Source organism: Felis catus, chromosome A2 (genome assembly GCF_018350175.1).
Source record: "Felis catus isolate Fca126 chromosome A2, F.catus_Fca126_mat1.0, whole genome shotgun sequence".
NCBI lineage: Eukaryota > Metazoa > Chordata > Mammalia > Carnivora > Felidae > Felis > Felis catus.
This window is the reverse complement of record NC_058369.1, coordinates 108,636,936-108,656,622: the sequence shown is the minus strand read 5'-3', so window position 1 is coordinate 108,656,622 and position 19,687 is coordinate 108,636,936. Positions and strand designations below refer to the sequence as shown.

General features: G+C 35.6%; 1 long non-coding RNA gene across 1 annotated transcript in view; it reads right to left on the bottom strand.

Moving 5' to 3' along the window:
- LOC111559508 overlaps positions 1-19,687 on the bottom strand; it is a 41,925-nt gene that overhangs the window by 2,778 nt on the left and 19,460 nt on the right. Inside the window, exons 2-3 of the long non-coding RNA XR_002740504.2 lie at positions 7,380-7,446; positions 421-515 (exon numbers count right to left, since the gene is read on the bottom strand). This is a non-coding gene — a long non-coding RNA (uncharacterized LOC111559508). The remainder of the gene's footprint in view (positions 1-420; positions 516-7,379; positions 7,447-19,687) is intronic.

Here is a 19,687-nt window from a genome sequence, read left to right as displayed (position 1 = left end):
TGATGTGCAGACTGAATAAAAGGTCATGCCATTCTGGTATTTCTCCTGAAAAATTGAAAAGTAGAGATGGTCAGGTCTAGCCACACATCAGAGTCAGATGGAAGGTTTCATAACCTACTGTTGCCCAGGATCCACCCCTGACCAATTTAATCAGAATCTTTGGTTATGGGTTCACACGTTGGTATTTTTTTTTTTTTCTTTTAAGTTACCCTGGTGATTCTCATGTGTAGCCAGGTTTGAGAAGCATAGGCTAGCCCTTAGGGAAATAAAAGTTATTAAGAACACATGGGAAGCAGATTCTAGCCAGCTGGCTGTACTTCTCCAACCTTAGAAAAAGAAAAAAAGAAAAAAAAGTCAGGAAAACCCAACTATTTAAGAAACCATGGAAAAGAGGGCTAAGTGGGCAGCCTGGTTACTTACTTCATACGTAGGGCTGTCACTCAATCATAGTTCCCAAAGCTGTGCTGTCTCCCTCAGGCATGGGGCAGAGGCTACTGTGTTCAAATTGCACTGTTCTAGATTTCATAGTTTGTTTAAATAAAAAGAAAAAAAAAACATAGCATCTTATTCTTACCAGGACGTTGTATGTAATTAAGATTTAATCATAAATTAATGCTATTGACACTTAAGAAGTTTTTGGAAAGGCTATCAAAATGTAAGAAGGGGAGGAACACTGAATGAAATTGGCATCTGAGTTATAGTGCTATTTTTTTTCAATCAAAGAGTGGACTTAGACAAGTCTCTTAAACTACCTCTCAGTTTCCTTGTTTCTAAAGCTACTGAGTTGATTTGTTTATTCTGTCATCCATTCATTTATTCAGTGAACTTAAACTGATCAACAGTCTCTAGTCAGGCATTATCCAGTGCTAGGGTTACTAAATGAATCAGGCATGCATTCTGATAGAGGGGTTCAAGAGGTCAATAAAGATTCTCATAAAGTCGTTTTAGTAGGTACTAAAATATGAGTGAGGATGCTCTAAACATACGAGATTTTGGATAGGACTGTGTGGGGGAAAGAGTGTGTGTATGCAAACTCAAGATCTTTAAAACAACTGTTGGGGTGCTTGGGTGGCTCAGTTGGTTGAGCGTCTGGCTCTTGATTTCAGCTCAGCTCATGATCCCAGATTTGTGGGATTGGGATTCAAGTCAGGCTCCATGCTGAGCATGGAGCCTGCTTGAGATTCTCTCTCTCCCTCCCTCTCCCTGTCTCTCCCTCCCTTCCCCCATCTCTCTCCCCCACCTGTTCTCTCCCGCTCACACTCTCTCTTAAATAAAATAAAATAGAATAAAATAAAATAAAATAAAATAAAATAAAATAAAATAAAATAAAATAATATAACAGTCATTGATCAGTGTAGCTGAGTTCGGGTTTGAGATAGAGAAGTAAGGATATAAAATGTCATCATGAGAGACCATTGTTGAGGACCAGCTTGTATTTTTATGCAGTGATGGTGTAGTAAACACCTTAGAAAGATCAATCTAATAACTGTGGAAAGGATAAATGGAAGAATGGTGAGACTGAGGTTAGCGACATAGATAAGAAGGGAACCATACTCCAGAGGATAAATTATGATGGCCTGAACTGAGATCCTTTCTGGTAATGAAAATCTAATTCTATGTTAGAGAATGAAAAAATGATCTGAGAACCTCTAGAAAAATAATACCTACAAAATGTTTTTTAATGGTGTATTCAAGTACAATTAATATATACATATATAAATATTTAGAACTTTGAAGCCAAATTTTCATTATCTCTTTTAATTACCAATTAAAAGATGATATTTATGTGAGAATGAATAAATCTTTAGGGAAGTTGACTAATAGTACTGGGTTTGAAGATACCCACAAATTTTTAAACCACTCTATACATCTTTACTTATCTCATCTCTAACATAGCCCTGGGGATTTTCAGAAAATAGCTTGCAATGTCAACTCTGTACTTAAACTGTAAGAATCAAACCCTTGGGAACTATCAAGTTATCAGTCTTTACTACTGAAAACATAACACGGTTTAAGTAGAGCTACTCTAAATGGTTCAGATTACATTTAGGTAATATTTTGAGTGAGATGAAGACAGAGAGATTTTCACCCATATGACTAGTTTAAATTGCCTACATTTGCGTCCCAGATTGTTTTTTGTGAAGTCAACCAAGGGTATAAAAAGCTTCCTTTTCAAAAAGGAAAAGGCCTTTATATGGCTGAGGTCTGGACAAGTCCAAACTGAATACTCCTTTTTTTCTAAAAGGAAAACAATTGGAACATTATTTGTGGGCCTTTAAACTTCTTTATAAAGTTTTTAAAGAAGAAGTCAACCAAATACAGCTTTATGATCCAACATGTATTCTTTTCATTCATTTCATTTGTAATACATAATGGACATTATATATGAAAGAAGAAATACCTGGAGGCAAGTAACTCATGTGTACAACTTTTTATTGTTTATGCTTATAAGAAAATTATCTTTTTCAATCTTTCAAGTATATTCAAGTGCCAAAGCCAATTCGATTACCCATGGGGAAGCATTTGTGGTTCATCTTGGAAACTTGCTTACCCTTCGACCTCACAGTTTGGAGTGGTTCTCGAGTTTGTATAGCCTCTTCTGCTTTTCTAATTGTGTAGTGAAAAGAGAGACATGTTGGGCCCCAAAAGGACATTTATTTCAAAATGTTCCAATAATTTCTCTGCTTCTGTCAGAAGAGGAGGAGAAAGAGGAAGAAGAAGACAAGGAGAGAAGGAAATGAGAAAGGAGCCAATTGACTGTTAGTTTTGGAAAGAAAATCCTATGTATACCACATGCCCATGACTGAGTTTAATGTGTTTTAACTAAAGCAAGGGCTTCAAGGCACAATTTACCATATTGTGCTTCCCATTCCACAGGCTCAAAACCAAGTAATTTTATGAAAACATCTTGTAATAATGCTTTAATGATTTAGTAATAAGTTTCATTTCACTTCTTTTCAAGTACCACAAGAGAAAAATAAAGACTAACCTTTTGTGCCTTTAAATGTCGGGCTCATATCTGTACTAGCATAGCAGATAGGATTTATTTGGACCCTAGAGAGAGCCAGTGATACATAGAATATTCACTGCATGACAAACCAACACAGTTAGAAAGATGTGATCAAACTGTGATTGTCCTGGAGAAAATGTTGGTTGTGATGAAAATAATTGAATTTTTGAATAGTAATTAGTCTAGGAAACTGTATTTTTGTGTGACATGTGACTCTATATATTCATGGATTATGTGACTACATACTTTTGACTAACTGGAAACTACCTACATCATTTATTATGAAGCCATAGAAAAAATATAAAATGATGAGTTCAAAAGAAAATGTTTCATATTACACACAACTGCATATTACATGGTTTAAGAAATTGTTTTGGTAGTTTGCAGTCAGAGGCATTTAGTCTTTTTCCGTTGTAGTTTAAATTGCAACTGATAGATGGCGCTGACAGGGTGTGATTTAGTGTCACAGATGAATACATCATTGCAGCCCTCTCAGAATTTCAAAAGCCAATTTCATATTAAGCTGAATCTGTTGGAGGAATGTTCTTAGGTATTAAACATACCAAGAATTGATTTTGCCAGGTAATTATCAGAAATGCCATTGTATTTTGTCAAGTACTTTTGTTGAAATGTTACTCCTGGTAATTAAGATATCTAAATCTGGTCAGTTCCTGACAGACTCTAACTTCTCCAACACTTAAGCACATTTTCCAATTTTTCTTTTTTAAGTTGTTTTTTGTTTTTGTATTTTTCCCTACTTCTGGGTTTCAGTGGTAGATCATACAAGTGTGGGGAGTAGAGTCTTTTTAGGAAACATGGCCTTTCTTGTCTGTACATCTAAGTATATTTTGTTCCCAGTGCAACTTTTCCTTTCTAGAACATCTAAATTTTTAAAATCATGCAGGGCTAAGTAATAATAATAATAATAATAATAATAATAATAAAGGCGCAGCATTCTTTTTTTATCACTTTTCAGCCACATAACTGATTAGACTATCTTGTTCACATACTTGAGAGGTTAATACATAATTTTATAGTATAAGAGAAAGGATTCTGAAGTTTGTAGCAAAAGCAAGTAATTCAGAGGAAAAAAACAAGAGGAAGAAAACAAGGAAATATATCTTTCAGGTTTAATTTCCTTAGTGGTAGAGTCAGCCATTTTTATGGTTCAGTCAACACAGGTTCAAAACATCTGGCCACTGGAAAAATAGGGGTTTTCCACATCTCCATATTATGGATCATTTTATAACAACAACAACAATAATAAAACACTTCTTAGAAGTTTTTTTCCTAGATATACTGTTATTATATTTTAACATGTAATTATCTTGAAAAATTACAGCCTATTGGTTTGTATTTGTGTTTAAAATATAAATTTTAAAATAATGTGCACATACAATAATTAGCAAAATGTCTTTGTTCAAAGGATTAAGCAGTTAGTAGGGCTCATCTGTCACCTAAGAATGTCCATTTATGGGTCTTTTAAAGCTAATTTGTTTTTCTAGAAACAGTATTTAAAACAATAAATATTCTACTTATGGAAAAGAAAATTGGAAATAAGTATCTGAATAAATTAAATTATATGGGAAAATGCAATTGTTTAGAGACTGGTTCTCAAAGTAAATATCATTTTCAAGAAGAGAGCCTTTTTTTACTATATGAAAGTAGTTAAGATTATATGATAGCCAGGTTATTACTTTGTAAACGATAGGCTAGGCTCCTTTCACACTGTTAAATACCTCCAATTTTGATGATAATTTTGTGGATAGAAGTTGTCAAAATAAAAGCCTTTTATGCTCACCTTAATGAGTTCAAGAAAATATTTTTCTGCAGTTCAGTGTATCAAGTACATATTACAGATATAAATGTTATATTTTAAGGTGTTATGAGAAATGCAAAACATTTTTAAACTAAACTCTTTGATGTTAAAATATTGTGTATTCAGATATCTAAAGTCAAAACAATTGATTAGAAATTGATGAGAAGTCAGAAATTCAGCTTATTGCTTCCAACTGCCCAGTGTAGTTCTTCAACTATCTCAATATTATTTTTCCTTAATTCATTCCTTTCTTCTTAAAAGTGTTTTCAATTAAAAAATGCGTTGACAAAAATTAAATCTTAATACTAAATTACATTAAATATTATAATGTTCTATTTCTTTGGTAGTGTAGAGATTTTTAAATATCATGTGGTACTTATTATAGATGTAAAAGTTAATTTTGTGTGATTAGCAGTAAAATGTTTCTTAATATTTCCCTGTATCTGAAGCTGGACTCAGAAATAAATTTTTTGGTGTAGTGTCTTTCTCAAAAACGGTATTACGTTCTTCAAATTAGGAAGGTATTTTATGAATTTAAAATCTTATGAAAATTGTATAGGGAGAACGTACCTTTCAGATCATGTCATTTTGTATTTATTATTTTTTTTGGCAGAAATCTTTAGTACTCTCCCTGTTTGTATTCCTTTTTGAGGTGATAGATGTGTGTACACACACACACACACACACACACACACACACACACCCCTATACCCCTATTGCTAAGGGTGTGTATGTGTGTGTGTGTCCTAGTTCTTAAGAAAAATGAAATGTTCTCTATCTCTAGAAAGATAGATATCTTTAGATATAAGGTATAAGACATATATTAGATATAAGATATGTATTAGTTACAAGATAGAGATATCTCTGTTTCTGTCTATTCTCTATGTGTAAGTTTAGATCTATAGAGAGATCTGGTCTGTGTATATCTATCTATCTATCTACATAGATAGAGACAAAGAGGGAATCTGTTGTCTTAGTAATTAGGGTATAGGGGCACCTGAGTGGCTCATTTTGTTAAGTGTCTGACTCTTAGGTCAGATCTTGATCTCCAGGTTGTGAGTTCAAGCCCTGCACTGGGCTCCATGCTGGGAATGAAGCCTACTTAAAAAAATAATAATAATTAGGATATAAATTATATATGCTTTACAGGTAAGAAGACTTCAACCAACACATCTAATTGGAGAAGTCATAGTAAATAAATTATGATGATTAAAATAATTGAAATTCATTCTTTTGTCATTTTGCAGAAGTGAACATTAAGCCTTTATCTAAGTTGAAAAGTTAATAAATTTGAAATACACATTTTAATCCCACCCATATTCAGATAATCACCAATTTAAGAAACGTGTGGTCCTTTAAGAAACCTTTTATTCTCTTTTGCTGGCAAGTTGGAATATATCCTTACAATGCTTTAATGAATATTAATTGAGCAAATGAATAAAACAGTGTTGTCAGTGATGGTTGTATTTCCATTAAGACCCACAGTGTTCTGTTTAGCCTAGGTATCGTGCATAAAGAACACTGTAAAAAATCAAACAAACAAACAAACAAAACAAATATTCAGTCAAAATTCTGTTCTCAGTGGCCACAGTCACACCCCAGCCCTGACACTGGAATATGAACACATTGCCTGGTTGCAGTGTTTGGCATATCATGAGTTCTCAGCTATTGCTGGTAGCACTACATCTGGGATAAGGGGTCTGCACGGGCTGGGGAAGAAGTGGAAATGTGGACTGGGAAAAAGGCTCTACTAGGAGCACAGTTCGTTGTCCAGGAATCTTACTTTTATCCTTTTTGTGTTCCTTTGAGGCATGAATTTGGCCTCATGATTACCCTCTCTCCTGGCTTTGCCTGCTCCCATCAAACTCTAATTCTGTTTCCTTCCGTGAACAGAATGAAGTCAACTACATCTTTTTGCTCTCCTGTCTTTGAAGGAGAACGCAGAAGCCCACAGAAGACCACTGATATTTAAAAAAATCTTCATACTTATTAACAAATGGAGAGAAAGGGATGTGCAGAGGGGGTTCCATTTTTATCTTCTTCTGATCTTTTTTTTTTAATTTGTCTTACCCATTAAGAATATAGAGACATACAGGAGTGCCAGGTGTGGGTATGTTCTCTTCACCTTCATTCTGCCCTTTTTCACACTCAGTCCAGACATGATAAATCCTGCCTCTTGCCCAGAATTAGGAGAAAAAAAAATCTAACCATCTGTAAATTAGATGAAGTAAGAAATGTGACTGGGACAAAAGAGAACACAATGTAGATATAGTAGTTAGTGTGTTTGTGTTTAAGTGTGTAGATATGTAAGGAAACATCAGAATTTGAGGTGATAAGATAGAAAGCTATCAAGTGTAATAGGGAATAAAGGTCTGGAAATTCCCTCCAATATCATTTTGGAAGGGGAAAAGATTTTCCAAATCCCTGCACTAGAATACTGTTACTTCTTAATGACATTTTCTTTTAAGGGACATCCTTAAATTGGATTGATGCAAATGGAGAATGTGTCCCCATTTTTAATTGTGTACTGATTTCCTTCATAAAAATCACCTTTCTTTGTTTTCAGGGATATTAGATCCAAGTCCGTTCATGGAAAGTTTCAAAAGCGCGTGAATGCCTAAAAATAACACAAAAATTAGAACACAACATGTCAGCATAAAACCATGAATCTTCACGTTGGCAGAACCATGATATAACAATAGTCAAACATTCTTACTTGAAAAGTTAATGATTTTTCCCATGTGACAAATAGAGTTTTATTTCTAAAATTTCATTTTCATCTTCATTTTTCATACCTTTAGTGTTAACCCTGCCACCAAATTCCAAAGTGACTTTAGTAAAAGAAATTTGTCAGATTAATGTTTATAGTTAATATCAGAAATACAGAATCCTGTATGCACTGAAAGTGTGAGATTTTTCTTCCCCTGAAATAAATTCTGGGATGAAGTTTAAGAGACACACATCCAGGGGCGCCTGGGTGGCGCAGTCGGTTAAGCGTCCGACTTCAGCCAGGTCACGATCTCGCGGTCCGGGAGTTCGAGCCCCGCATCAGCCTCTGGGCTGATGGCTCGGAGCCTGGAACCTGTTTCCGATTCTGTGTCTCCCTTTCTCTCTGCCCCTCCCCCGTTCATGCTCTGTCTCTCTCTGTCCCCCAAAAAATAAATAAACATTGAAAAAAAATTAAAAAAAAAAGAGACACACATCCCTTATTACCAATTTTCCATATTATTCCATGTTATCCATATAACAACTTTCCAATGCATGTCAATTTATGTGTAAGAGTCAGTTCATTCTCCTTTGAGAATACTGCAAAACAGTTCATTGTCATTGTTACAACTGCAGTAAATGGATGTCAAATGTTACCACCATGATACAGTGTAGATGAAAAGAATATTAAGATAATATTATGTGACTTCATATGAAAACTTTTCACAGATCAATAGTCTGACTTATTCTTACCAGAGTTTATACCAAACACAGTACTCTGTGTGTGTGTGTGTGTGTGTGTGTGTGTGTGTGTGTGTGTGTGTAAAATGAAGGCTGGTTGTCTACCAGATTTTTCTAATAGTACAATGGCTCCCCTAAGAGGGTTATACTGTTCCATTGACTGCTTTGTGGATTCATTTTCTGTGAGTTATTTCTGGCCAATGGAAAGCACACAGTTAACTTTTGGGTATTATTCAAGCAGACCCTCTACGATTTTACCAGAGATTGTTTCTGTAGGAATAAATCTGTGTACTATTTGTCTAGTTAAAAACAGCATGCTGACATGGAATCACTGGGGGACTGGAAAATGGATCAGGGGTTGAAAGGAAAGAGAAAAGGGAAATCTGCTTATTTTAATAATATACCTAGGATAGAAAAGTGAAAATATGGGCAAATCATTGAAATAATGTGTGCATGGAGCACAAAAACTTTAATCAGTGTAACTTCTCCGGGGCACCTGGATGGCTCAGTGGGTTGAGCGTCTGACTTTGGCTCAGGTCATGATCTCATGGTTGGTGAGTTTGAGCCCCACATCAGGCTCTGTGCTGACAGCTCAGAGCCTGGAGCCTGCTTCGGATGCTGTCTCTGTCTCTCTCTCTTTCTCTCTCTCTCTCTCTCTCCCACTCACTCACTCACTCACTCACTCTCTGACCCTTCCTTGCTCACACTCTGTCTCTGACTCTCAAAAATAAATAAACATTAAAAAAATCCTTTAATCAATGTAACTTTTCCACACATATACTTAACTCTCTTCTATATCATGTTTTTTTTTGCCAGTGATTTTTGTTCCTCTCATTTCTGGGTGTATTTCTTATTTTTTTTAAAAAAATTAATGTTTATTTATTTTTGAGAGACAGAGAGAGAGTGAGCATGAGTGGGAGAGAGTCAGAGAGAGAGAAGGAAACATAGAATCTGAAACAGGCTTTAGGCTCTGAGCTGTCAGCACAGAGCCCAATGCAGGGCTGTAACTCACAAACTGTGATATCCTCACCTGGGCTGAAGTTAGATGCTTAACTGAGCCCTCCAGGTGCCCCATGGATTTCATCATGTGCTTGATTTGGGAAGATGTATAAATAGGCATTTCTCAAAGTCTTGGAAAAAAATTCTGTATTTGCCTCATCACATACATGGAAAAAGAGCATGTGTATGCACATGGGAGCATGTGAGTGCACACACACACACTCACCACAGCTTTTGACTTTTCATCCTAAGAATGCATGGTGAAAAGGATATTACTTGCTTATTGAGGAAAAGACATTTAATGTATCACAATATCAGACAATAACTCTTAACCCTTCACACTGAAAGGGTGGGCCTACGCCGGCCAACTCCATCTTGTTCTGTGTCCTTCACCTTGACCACACCTCCTCCCCTTGAGTACCCCCCCCCCCACACCTGCCTAACAGGACTCGGACCCTTCCCCAGCCAATCGGCTGAGGCCACAGCCATTACCTCACCAACTGCCCCTAGGCCCCAATAAGACCTTTGTCCTTTTGAAACTTGCTCTCTCTCCCCGGTATCTCACCGCTGCATTGGTGCAGGTAGGGGATTGAGCTCGAGCTAGCTCGAATAAAGGCTCTTTTGCTTTTGCATGGGACTCAGCTCCCTAGTGGTCTTTGGGGATCACGAATTCTGGGCATAACACACACCACATATCTTTTTATGATAAAGGTGCATTTTTCACATTTAAAGGATAGATGTTTACCTTCTAAGATGTATAAATTATTAAATTAGAGGCTGAATGAACATGCTGGATATTTCATTTCCTTACTTTCCTTTCTCTCAGTATTTCTGTAAAGCAGTGGCTTGGGTTTTACTGTAGGAACCTTGCCATCCTATTTACAGACAACATTTTGTCAGTTTAGGTGTAGGTGTAAATTTGTCCGATTAATAATTACTAATACTACCCAAGTTAATAGTGAAATCACTATTCACTATTTTTCTAGTAATATGTAATTTAAAATGTAATAGGGAAATGTTTCTTCTGGTTCCTATAAAAGTGTTCTGTCGTATATTTGTCTGATGCTTTTATAAAGCATGTTCTTTTTTTTTTAAGTTTATTTTCAGAGAGAGAGGGTGCACATGTATGCATGCATATGTGCTAGTGAACAGGGGAGGGGCAAAGAGAGAGGAAGAGAGAATCCCAACCATACACCACGCTGTCAGCATAGAGCCCCATGTCGGGCTCGATCTCACAAAACCATGAGATCATGGCCTGAGCCAAAATCAAGAGTCAGACACTTAACTAATTTAGCAACCCTGGAAACCTGAAAGGGTATTCTTTTCATAAACGTTGAAGTTATGATTTTTGATGATTTGGCCTTGATGGCTCTTGCTATTGTTAACTTTGCAATGCATTTTAAAAATAAATGTGGGACTCCTGGGTGGTTCAGTCTGTTAAGCATCCAAGTTTTGATTTTGGCTCGGGTGGTGATCTCATGGTTCGTGACTTTAAGCCCCATGCTAACAGCATGGGGAGCCTGCTTGGTATTCTGTTTCCCCCTTTCTTTGCCCCTCCCCACTTGCTCTCTATATATCTCTCAAAATAAATTTTAAAAACTTAAAAAAATAAAAATAAATGCAATGAAACTTTAACAAGTTTTTATTTTATTTTATTTATTTTTTGGAGGAGAGGAGTAGAGATAGAGAATCCCAAAACTCCACACTGTGAGTGCAGAGCCCAATGCAGGGCTTGAACTCACAAACCATGGGATCATGACCTCAGCCAAATCAAGAGTTGATTGCCATCCAGACACTCACAAACATTCACAGTTTTTATCACAAAAGGCATAGGTCACAATAAATAAATAAATAAATAAATAAATAAATAAATAAATAAAATCTTAATATAACTGAATATCCACATACACAAAATTGATTCTAGACACAGACCTTACATTCTTCAAAATTAACTCAAAATGAATCACATGCCTAAATATAAAATGCAAAATTATAAAGCTCCTGGAAGATAATGTAAGAGAATATCTAGATGACCTTGGATATGGTGATGGCTTTTGAGGTATAACACCAAAGACCTAGTCCAGGAAAGGAAGATTTGATAAGCTGGACCTCACTGAAATAAAACAGAACCTCCTGCTCTGTGAACAACAATGTCAAGAGAATGAGAAGACAAGCCACAGCCTGGGAGAAAGTATTTGTACAAGTATTTGTACAAGGCATATCTGGTAAAGCACTATTGTCCAAAGTATACAAAGAATTTTTAAAACTCAGCAATAAGAAAATAAATTAGTTAAAAGATGAGCCAAAGACCTAAACAGACACCTCACCAGAGAAGATATAAAGATGGCAAATAGACATATAACAAGACACTCCACATCATAAATCATTAAGGAATTGGAAAAACAACAGCAAGATACTACTACACACTTAATAGAGTGGCCAAAGTACAAAACACTGCCAACACCCATTTCTGGCGAGAATGGGAAGCAGCAGATACTGTCATTGATCACAAAATGGATCTTTGGAAGGCAGTTTGGCAGCTTCTTGCAAAACTAAACATATTCTTACTATATGATCCAGAATCACACTCCTTGGTATTTACTGAGAGAAGTTGAAAATTTATGTCCACACAGAAACCTGCATGCAGAAGGTTATATCATTTTTATTCGTAATTTCCAAAACTTGGAAGCAACCAAGATGTCCTTCAGTAAATGAATGGTCAAACTGTGGTACCTCCATACAATGGGGTATTATTTTATTCAGTGGCAAAAATAAATGAGCTATCAAGCCATGAAAAGATCCGGAGGAACTTTAAATACATATTATTAATCAAAGAGACTCAATCTGGAAAGGTTATGTACTGTATAATTCCACCTGCATGACATTCTAAAAAGGGAAGAACTGTGGAGACTGTAAAACCATCAGTGGTTACCAGGGGTTGTGGAGAAGGAGGAGTGAACAGGCAAAGCACAAATGATTTTTAGGGCAGTGAAACTGTTCTGTATGATATCATAATGGCGGATGCATGTCATTGTACAATTGTCAAAACCTACGGAATATACAAACCAAGACAGAGCACTAAGTAAGGTAAACTGTGGACTTTGGGTGATGGTGTGTCAGTGTAGGTTCTTCATTGTATCACTCTGGTCAGGGGTGTTGATAGTGGGGGAGGCTGTGTGTATGGAGGCAGGGATTAAATGGGAACTCTATCATTGCTGTTCAGTCTTTCTCTGAACCTAAAAAATAAAGTCTGTTTAAAAAACAGGACAAAACAGGGGTGCCTGGGTGGCTCATTAGGTTAAGCATCCAACTCTCAGTTTTAATTCAGGTCATGATCTCAAGGTTTCATGAGTTCAAGCCTTGTGTCTGGCTCTTTGCTCACAATGGCGAGCCTGCTTGGGACTCCCTCCCTCTCTCCCTCTCTCCCTCTGCCTCTCCCCTGCTCACACTGTCTCTGTCTCTCTCAAAATAAATAAATAAACTGAAAGAAAAAAAAACAGAACAAAACAAAACCTTAGTATTGCGTTTTATTTAAGAAACCAAGCAAAACTATTAAATCGTGTTTCAAAGCCAATAACCAAGATAGGGCCAATTGTGTTTGATTTGTAATGCTTTCTTTCCCTGACTCTGCCCTTTTCATTTTGGAAACTGCTAATCAACAAGGAAAAAACCCCAAGGTAGACAGGAAAATAAGCATAAAAGAAAATTGCTGGTGGAGGAGGGCACCTGGGCGGCTCAGTAGGTTAGGAGTCCCACTGTTGATTTCGGCTCAGGTCATGATCTCATGGTTCTTGAGTTCAAGCCCTGTGGTGGGCTGAGCAGTGGCAGTGCTGAGCCTGCTTGGAATTCTCCCTCTCTGTCCAATCTCTGTCTCTCTCTGTCTCTCTCTGTCTCTCTCTCTCTGTGCCTGTCCCTTGCTTGTACTGTCTCTGTCTCTCTCAAAATAAATAAACTTAAAAACAAAAAAAGAGAATCAATGGGTTTGGGTTTTTCAAAATTATTTAATTGACATCTATTTGAAATTAACACAAATTTAAAAGTTAAAAGTTTACAGGCCTCAAAACTGTCTAATATTGAAATATGGGAGATATTTCTGATTTCTAAATGCGGTTGAAGTCCATTTATCTTTTCATAATAATTTTCTGTAACAGGTTTTGAATTTTAAAAATTCACCAGTTGATTTTTTTAAATATTTCTTTCTTTCTTTCTTTCTTTCTTTCTTTCTTTCTTTCTTTCTTTCTTTCTTTCTGCATGGTAGAGACAGCTAGTCAACATATAAAGCCTTCTATCTCAGGTAATCTGTAATTCTGCAACACATAATCAGTAATATCCACTCATAGGCTTCCTAAAAAGACTTTAAATCTATGAGTAATATAAGTGAAAGTTGAACAGATGACTATGCAGACCCCTTTCACTCTGAGAAACAAGAATAGCAAGTATTCAATAAATTTTAGTTAAATTAATGTGTGAATGTTCTGGAGGAATTATGAATGGATATTCCCAAAAGTTTCCCATAAATTAATATGAGACTCTTCATTTAACATATAAAGTTTTTTTAACCTATAGAACGAAAACATAATAACATATTTTCTTATTAATGGTTAATTTTATGATGGTAAAATTCATATTAATAATACTCAACATGCAATATTCTAGGAACGATTCCACTTGTAATTCTTTAAGAATCCTGTTGCTGAATGAAATCGGAACTCTTATAACCACAATTTTCCTGCAGCACTGCAGTATGAATGGTCTTTTTCTAAGTGGCGTTTCCATCACATGGATTGAATTTTAAGCTATTTTTTTTCAGTTGACCAATCAGACATTATAAAATAGTTATGCTACTGACTTGGTATGTGTTCAATGTCAAGCCACTTTTTTCCATTGACAGCTTGAGAAGATTGTAAAACCATTAAAAAATTTAAGCTTGTGGCTCAAAGGGACTTTCTACAGTTAGACTGCTTTTAATTTTCTCATTCTATTTGGTGAACACCTGCCTTTCCTTGGATATTGAACTAAAGTAAAACTTGCTGGATTCTTTTAGCATTTTTATTTTGAAGCTCAGATAAAATAGAAACTCTTTTATATTTTACATATTTGTATAAAGACAAAAAAGGGGGAGAACTATTTATAGTTAGACTTTATGTATTAATAAATATATATTCACAAGACCTTATTTTAAAAAGTTATGCATTCAATTACATATGGTAAAGGAGCATTATTTAAGGAACAAAATGACTTGCTCTATTCAATTGAAAATATTGGAATAGTAATTTAAGATGTAAGAGTAAATTAAGATGTGGTACTCTGATGCTACTATCAGTAGGTTCTTTTTTGAGCCCTGCATTGAATAAACTTCCTCTAAAGGCTGACACTATTTTATTTATCTTTGTATAACAACACATCCTATAAAGTTCAGCACACAGTAGGCAATTAATGGCTACTGAATTGAAATACCCATTCAGTTTCTTTTGAAACTCATTCATCGACTAATTTTGAGTACTGACTTTGTATCAGACATGCTTTTCAGGTGCTTAGCATTCAAAGGTTGAAAATGTAGTCCCCTCTTCAAAAACTCACAACTTAGTAGGAGAGAACAATAAATATTGTAATAGGTGTGGCAAGTAATATGCTAGAGGATTCTCAGCCTTGACTTCACATTGGAATCACCTGAGAAGTTAAAGAAAGAAAAATTGCCTTGTCCAGACTCCAACCCAAACCAAGTGAATCAGAATATTTGGGAGTGGTTTCAGGCCCTTAGTATTTTGAAATGCTGTAGCAAGTAATCTAATGTTCAGGAAGTTGAGAAATATTTGTGCTTGAAGTAAGCAAGGTCATAAGAAAGGGGGTCCTAACTCAGTCTGATGGAATCAGGAACATTTATTCAGAAAAGCTGGTACTTAGTTTAACCTTTAAAGAATGCTTAAGATGAGTCAATGGAGACATGGTGATGGGCATTATTGGCAAAGAGGGAAAATGGCTAATGGGGAAAAAGAGCATGACACATTTAGGAAACAAGAGGTAGTTTGTCATGATTAGCATTTAGAGTATGTGTAGGCAAATCTAGGGCTAAAACATGCAAAAAATTAGACATGTTACACGAAGGGACTATGTGATTAACTCTTCAGTATTCATTATGTTCCAGATGATTTTTCCCCATATATCAATAAACCTATTATAGTAATTTCTTTCATTCTCTAATAATTGGCTAAGGAGTAAGTGGATATAAACAGGTTGAAATCAGTAAGAAACTTAACACTAGCTCCATGGAAGAGAAAACCAGTTTTTCTCCAACTAGATGCATGATGGGAATTATGTTCCACAGTTCCTGTTAGAAGCCTCTTGTAACCATGAAAGGAGCCAGAATGAGAGTAATTAGCTGATACAAGGCAGCCAAAACCTGAAAAGCAGAGCTGGAACCCTAGCAAGAGCCCACCATATCTCTAAATTGGCATGTGAAATTTAAAATTTTCTTTTTGGGGCACCTGGGTGGTTCACTCAGTTAAGTGTCCAACTCCTAATTTCGGCTCAGGTCATGATCTTGTGGTTTGTGAGACTGAGTCCCACTTTGGGCTCTGTGCTGACAGCCAGAGCCTGCTTGAGATTCTCTTTCTCCGTCTCTCTCTCTGCCCCTCCCCAGCTCATGTTCATGTTCTCTCTCTCTCAAAATAAATAAACATTAAAAAAAAATAAAATGTTCTTCTTCATTGGGTGTCATATGTAAGAGATGAGTCACTGTGTTCTCCTGCAGCCAAGATTATACTGTACATTAACTAACTTGAATTTAAATTAAAAAAAAGTAAAAAGTAAAAAAAATAAAATAAATAAAATATTACCAGCTTTAAATTGGGGGAAAAATAAATAAATTAGTAAATAAATAAATAAATAAGACGTTCATTTTGTTAAGCTACTTTGAGTCTGGATTTCTTGTGCCAAGTTTATCCAACTAATTTATAAAGGCAAAAGATTTTCATTTTCAAAACAAAGAGATGCCAATTTAGGAAGGGAATTTTTATTTTTTTATTTATTTTTTAAATATTCATTTATTTATTTTGAGAGAGAGAGAGAGAGAGAGCATGCCCACCTGCCCACAAGTGGGGGATGGGCAGAGAAAGGAGGGAGAGAGAATCCCAAGCAGGCTCCACAGTGTCATTGCAGAGCCCGATGCAGGACTTGAACTGTGAGTTCATGACCTAATCTGAAATCAAGAATTGGCCACTTAATTGACTGAGCCACCCAGGCGCCCCAGGAATGGAATTTTTAAAGGGGAGGAAGACAACATTGTTCTACTTTAAAATGTTACCTCTCAGGGCGCCTGGGTGGCTTGGTCGGTTAAGCGACCGACTTCGGCTCAGGTCATGATCTCACGGTCCGTGAGTTCGAGCCCCGCATCGGGCTCTGTGCTGACAGCTCAGAGCCTGGAGCCTGTTTCAGATTCTGTGTCTCCCTCTCTCTCTGCCCCTCCCCTGTTCATGCTCTGTCTCTCTCTGTCTCAAAAATAAATAAATGTTAAAAAATTAAAAAAAAAGTGTTACCTCTCTATATATGTCAGGCATTGTATGTGTGCCTTATACATGTATAAAAAAGAGTTGGGTTTTATTCTGCTGACAACAGTAGGTAGGTTGGATTTTTTTCTTTTTCTTAATGTTTATTTTTGGGAGGGGGAGAGAGACTGGGCGTGTGAGCAGGGGAGGGGCAGAGATAAAGGGGGACAGAGGATCTCAAGTGGGCTTTGTGCTGACAGTGGAGAGTCTGATGTGGGGCTTGAACTCCCAACCTGTGAGATCATGACCTGAGCCGAAGTCAGACACTTAACAGACTGAGCCACCTGGTACCTCTGTAAGTTGGATCTGATAAGTCTCACACAAAAACAAAAGAACTTAGAAGTTATTTTACAAATTATACAATATAGGTGATTTTGAAGGGAAAGGGACAGAGTTCAAACATATTTAGGAGATAGTAAGATTTGACAACTGCTGGAGTTTTATGGCTAAGAAAAATGGACAATTCTAGAATAAACTATTTCCTAGAAATATTTGACTATGTCTAAGTAAGAATGGATTGAACTGCGTATGAAACACTGATTTGCCCTGATTTTTGTGATGAAATTAAGTTAGACAAAGCAAATGCTATAGGAATAAAATTACTCAAATTTTCTCCTTATTCTGTTATATTAAGTGAGGGTTAACAATTATATATTGTAATTCAGAAGATTTCATTTAACAAAGAAAATGCATTTTACACAGCTTTCATTGGAATTGCAGGGAAAGTAGATCCAGAAATTTTCCTGTTGAGTAGGTGTAGTAAACTAAAATGAAATGCCTTGTATCTATTTTACTTACTTTACATATATGAACTCTGATAGCCTTGTTATATCATGTAGTATAGTTAGAATTTTATTGTTTATATTTTTCAGTAACCCCAGTCCTCCAGCTTTCATTTTTCATGTAGTTTTTGTTTAAATGGGAATTCTCCTTCCTTAGGAATTTTTATTACCTTCAGTTAATGAAGTACAAATAATATTCTTCATTGGTATATATTTCTTCTCATATGTTAGTTTCCATGGCTATAATTCTATACTTTCATATTATACATATTACACATGGTCAAATATTGAATTATTTAGCATTAACAACACAGTGCCATTAGTATTTTTACCATTATTTTCTATTCGGAAATCTGTTGATATTACAGAATGGCATTTTTGAAATCCAGTTCAGGATCGTGTATCTATCACATTACTACAACTTTAAAGTTAAAACAATTTAAGTAGCAGAGCTAAAGCTGAGAGATGGTGCCTAAGAGCCAAATTATTATTTTTTTAATATTTTAAATTGTATGTATTTTCATCTCTTCCAAAGCTAGAAATCAGGGAGTCCTTAAATTTACTAAAGTAACATTTGGAATATACATTTTTCAATTAATTTTCAAGTTAAATTATACTATGACTCAGCACTAAGCAGCTTTTAAATCAAATCAGATATTTTAAAGAATTGTTAAAGTGAGAAAGTATGCAAATGATGCTTATTGTTTGCTTAATGCTTATGGGACTACAGGAGGTACAGAACAATGGCTAACAATTATTGAGCACTTACTCTGTGCCCAGAACTGTTCCATTTACCTGATATGGAATGATATATTGAATCCTCACTCCAATAATACTTCAGGTATTATTATTTTCACTATGGAGATGAGGATGTTGAAGTACAAACAGATGGAATAGTTGGCCCAAGGTCATTGAGCTAGAATGCAGCAAGACCATGCTACAAATCTAGACTCTTAAGTCCTTCACCCCCCAATGTATTAATCTGTTGCTTCCCATAGGAATCTAGGGAGATAAGACATGCTTAACCTAAACAACTAGGGTGAAATACTTTCCAATCCCATAATATCAATCATAAAGGCTGTAAATGCATAGAAAAGTGAAAATCACTGAAGGCTTTATGTAAGGCATGGATTGAAATTTGAAAGTATCTGACATTAATATGTGGCCCTCACCTCCAAGAGATATGCAAACTTGGATGCACTATTAAAATCTCATAGGCATGATGATTGAGAAATAACTATACTCTTTGCTATAAGTTTTGTTTTTATTTGTTTTTCTTGAGAAGCAGTGGATTATACATGTAGAAGACTAAGTAAATAACATATGATTTAAGTTTCCTGGCAAAAGTGTGTATTGGACTGGGCCTTTAAAGATTTAGAGAAAAAAAAAAAAGAAGGAGATGATAGAGTGAAAAGAAATGGATACATGACTGTATCTCCAAGCTGTATCCATCTGGGATGAGAGATGCACTCTTGTCTTTAAATGAGGTAGACACAAAAGCTTTGCTGAAATTCCATTTATGGAGATTAAAGTGTATGAAATTAGATTTGAACTCTTATTTTGAAAAATGAATATATCTTTTATTTTTCCATTGCAAACCATGCCTGATATAATTATCTACTTAAAGATTAAGAACATCCTGGTTGCAGTGATGTAAAAAAGGGGGGGAGGAGTGTTTACTAGGTCAAGTAAACCTTTCTGAGGGGACAAATAATCAGTAAGAAACCATTTGACTCATCAGACTACCATTTGTGCCTGAATATAAGATCATTTCTCCTATAGAAAGATGCAAAATAAAGATTTTGGCCATTTTAGATATATATAAACTTTGTGGATGTAAGCAACTACTTAGTCATATGTCTACTTATATTATTTAAAGTATCAATTTTCCAAAACATTAAATTATGCACTATATACAATAATATATGGTTTAGAAATGTTGCTGTTTTTTACTTTTCTGGAATACTTTTCATTCACTGTATTGGATTGGCTATTGTCCCTCTAGAATTCATGTCTACCCAGAACCTCAGAATATGACATTATTTGAAAATTGGGTTTTTATAGATATTATTGGTTAAAAGGAGGT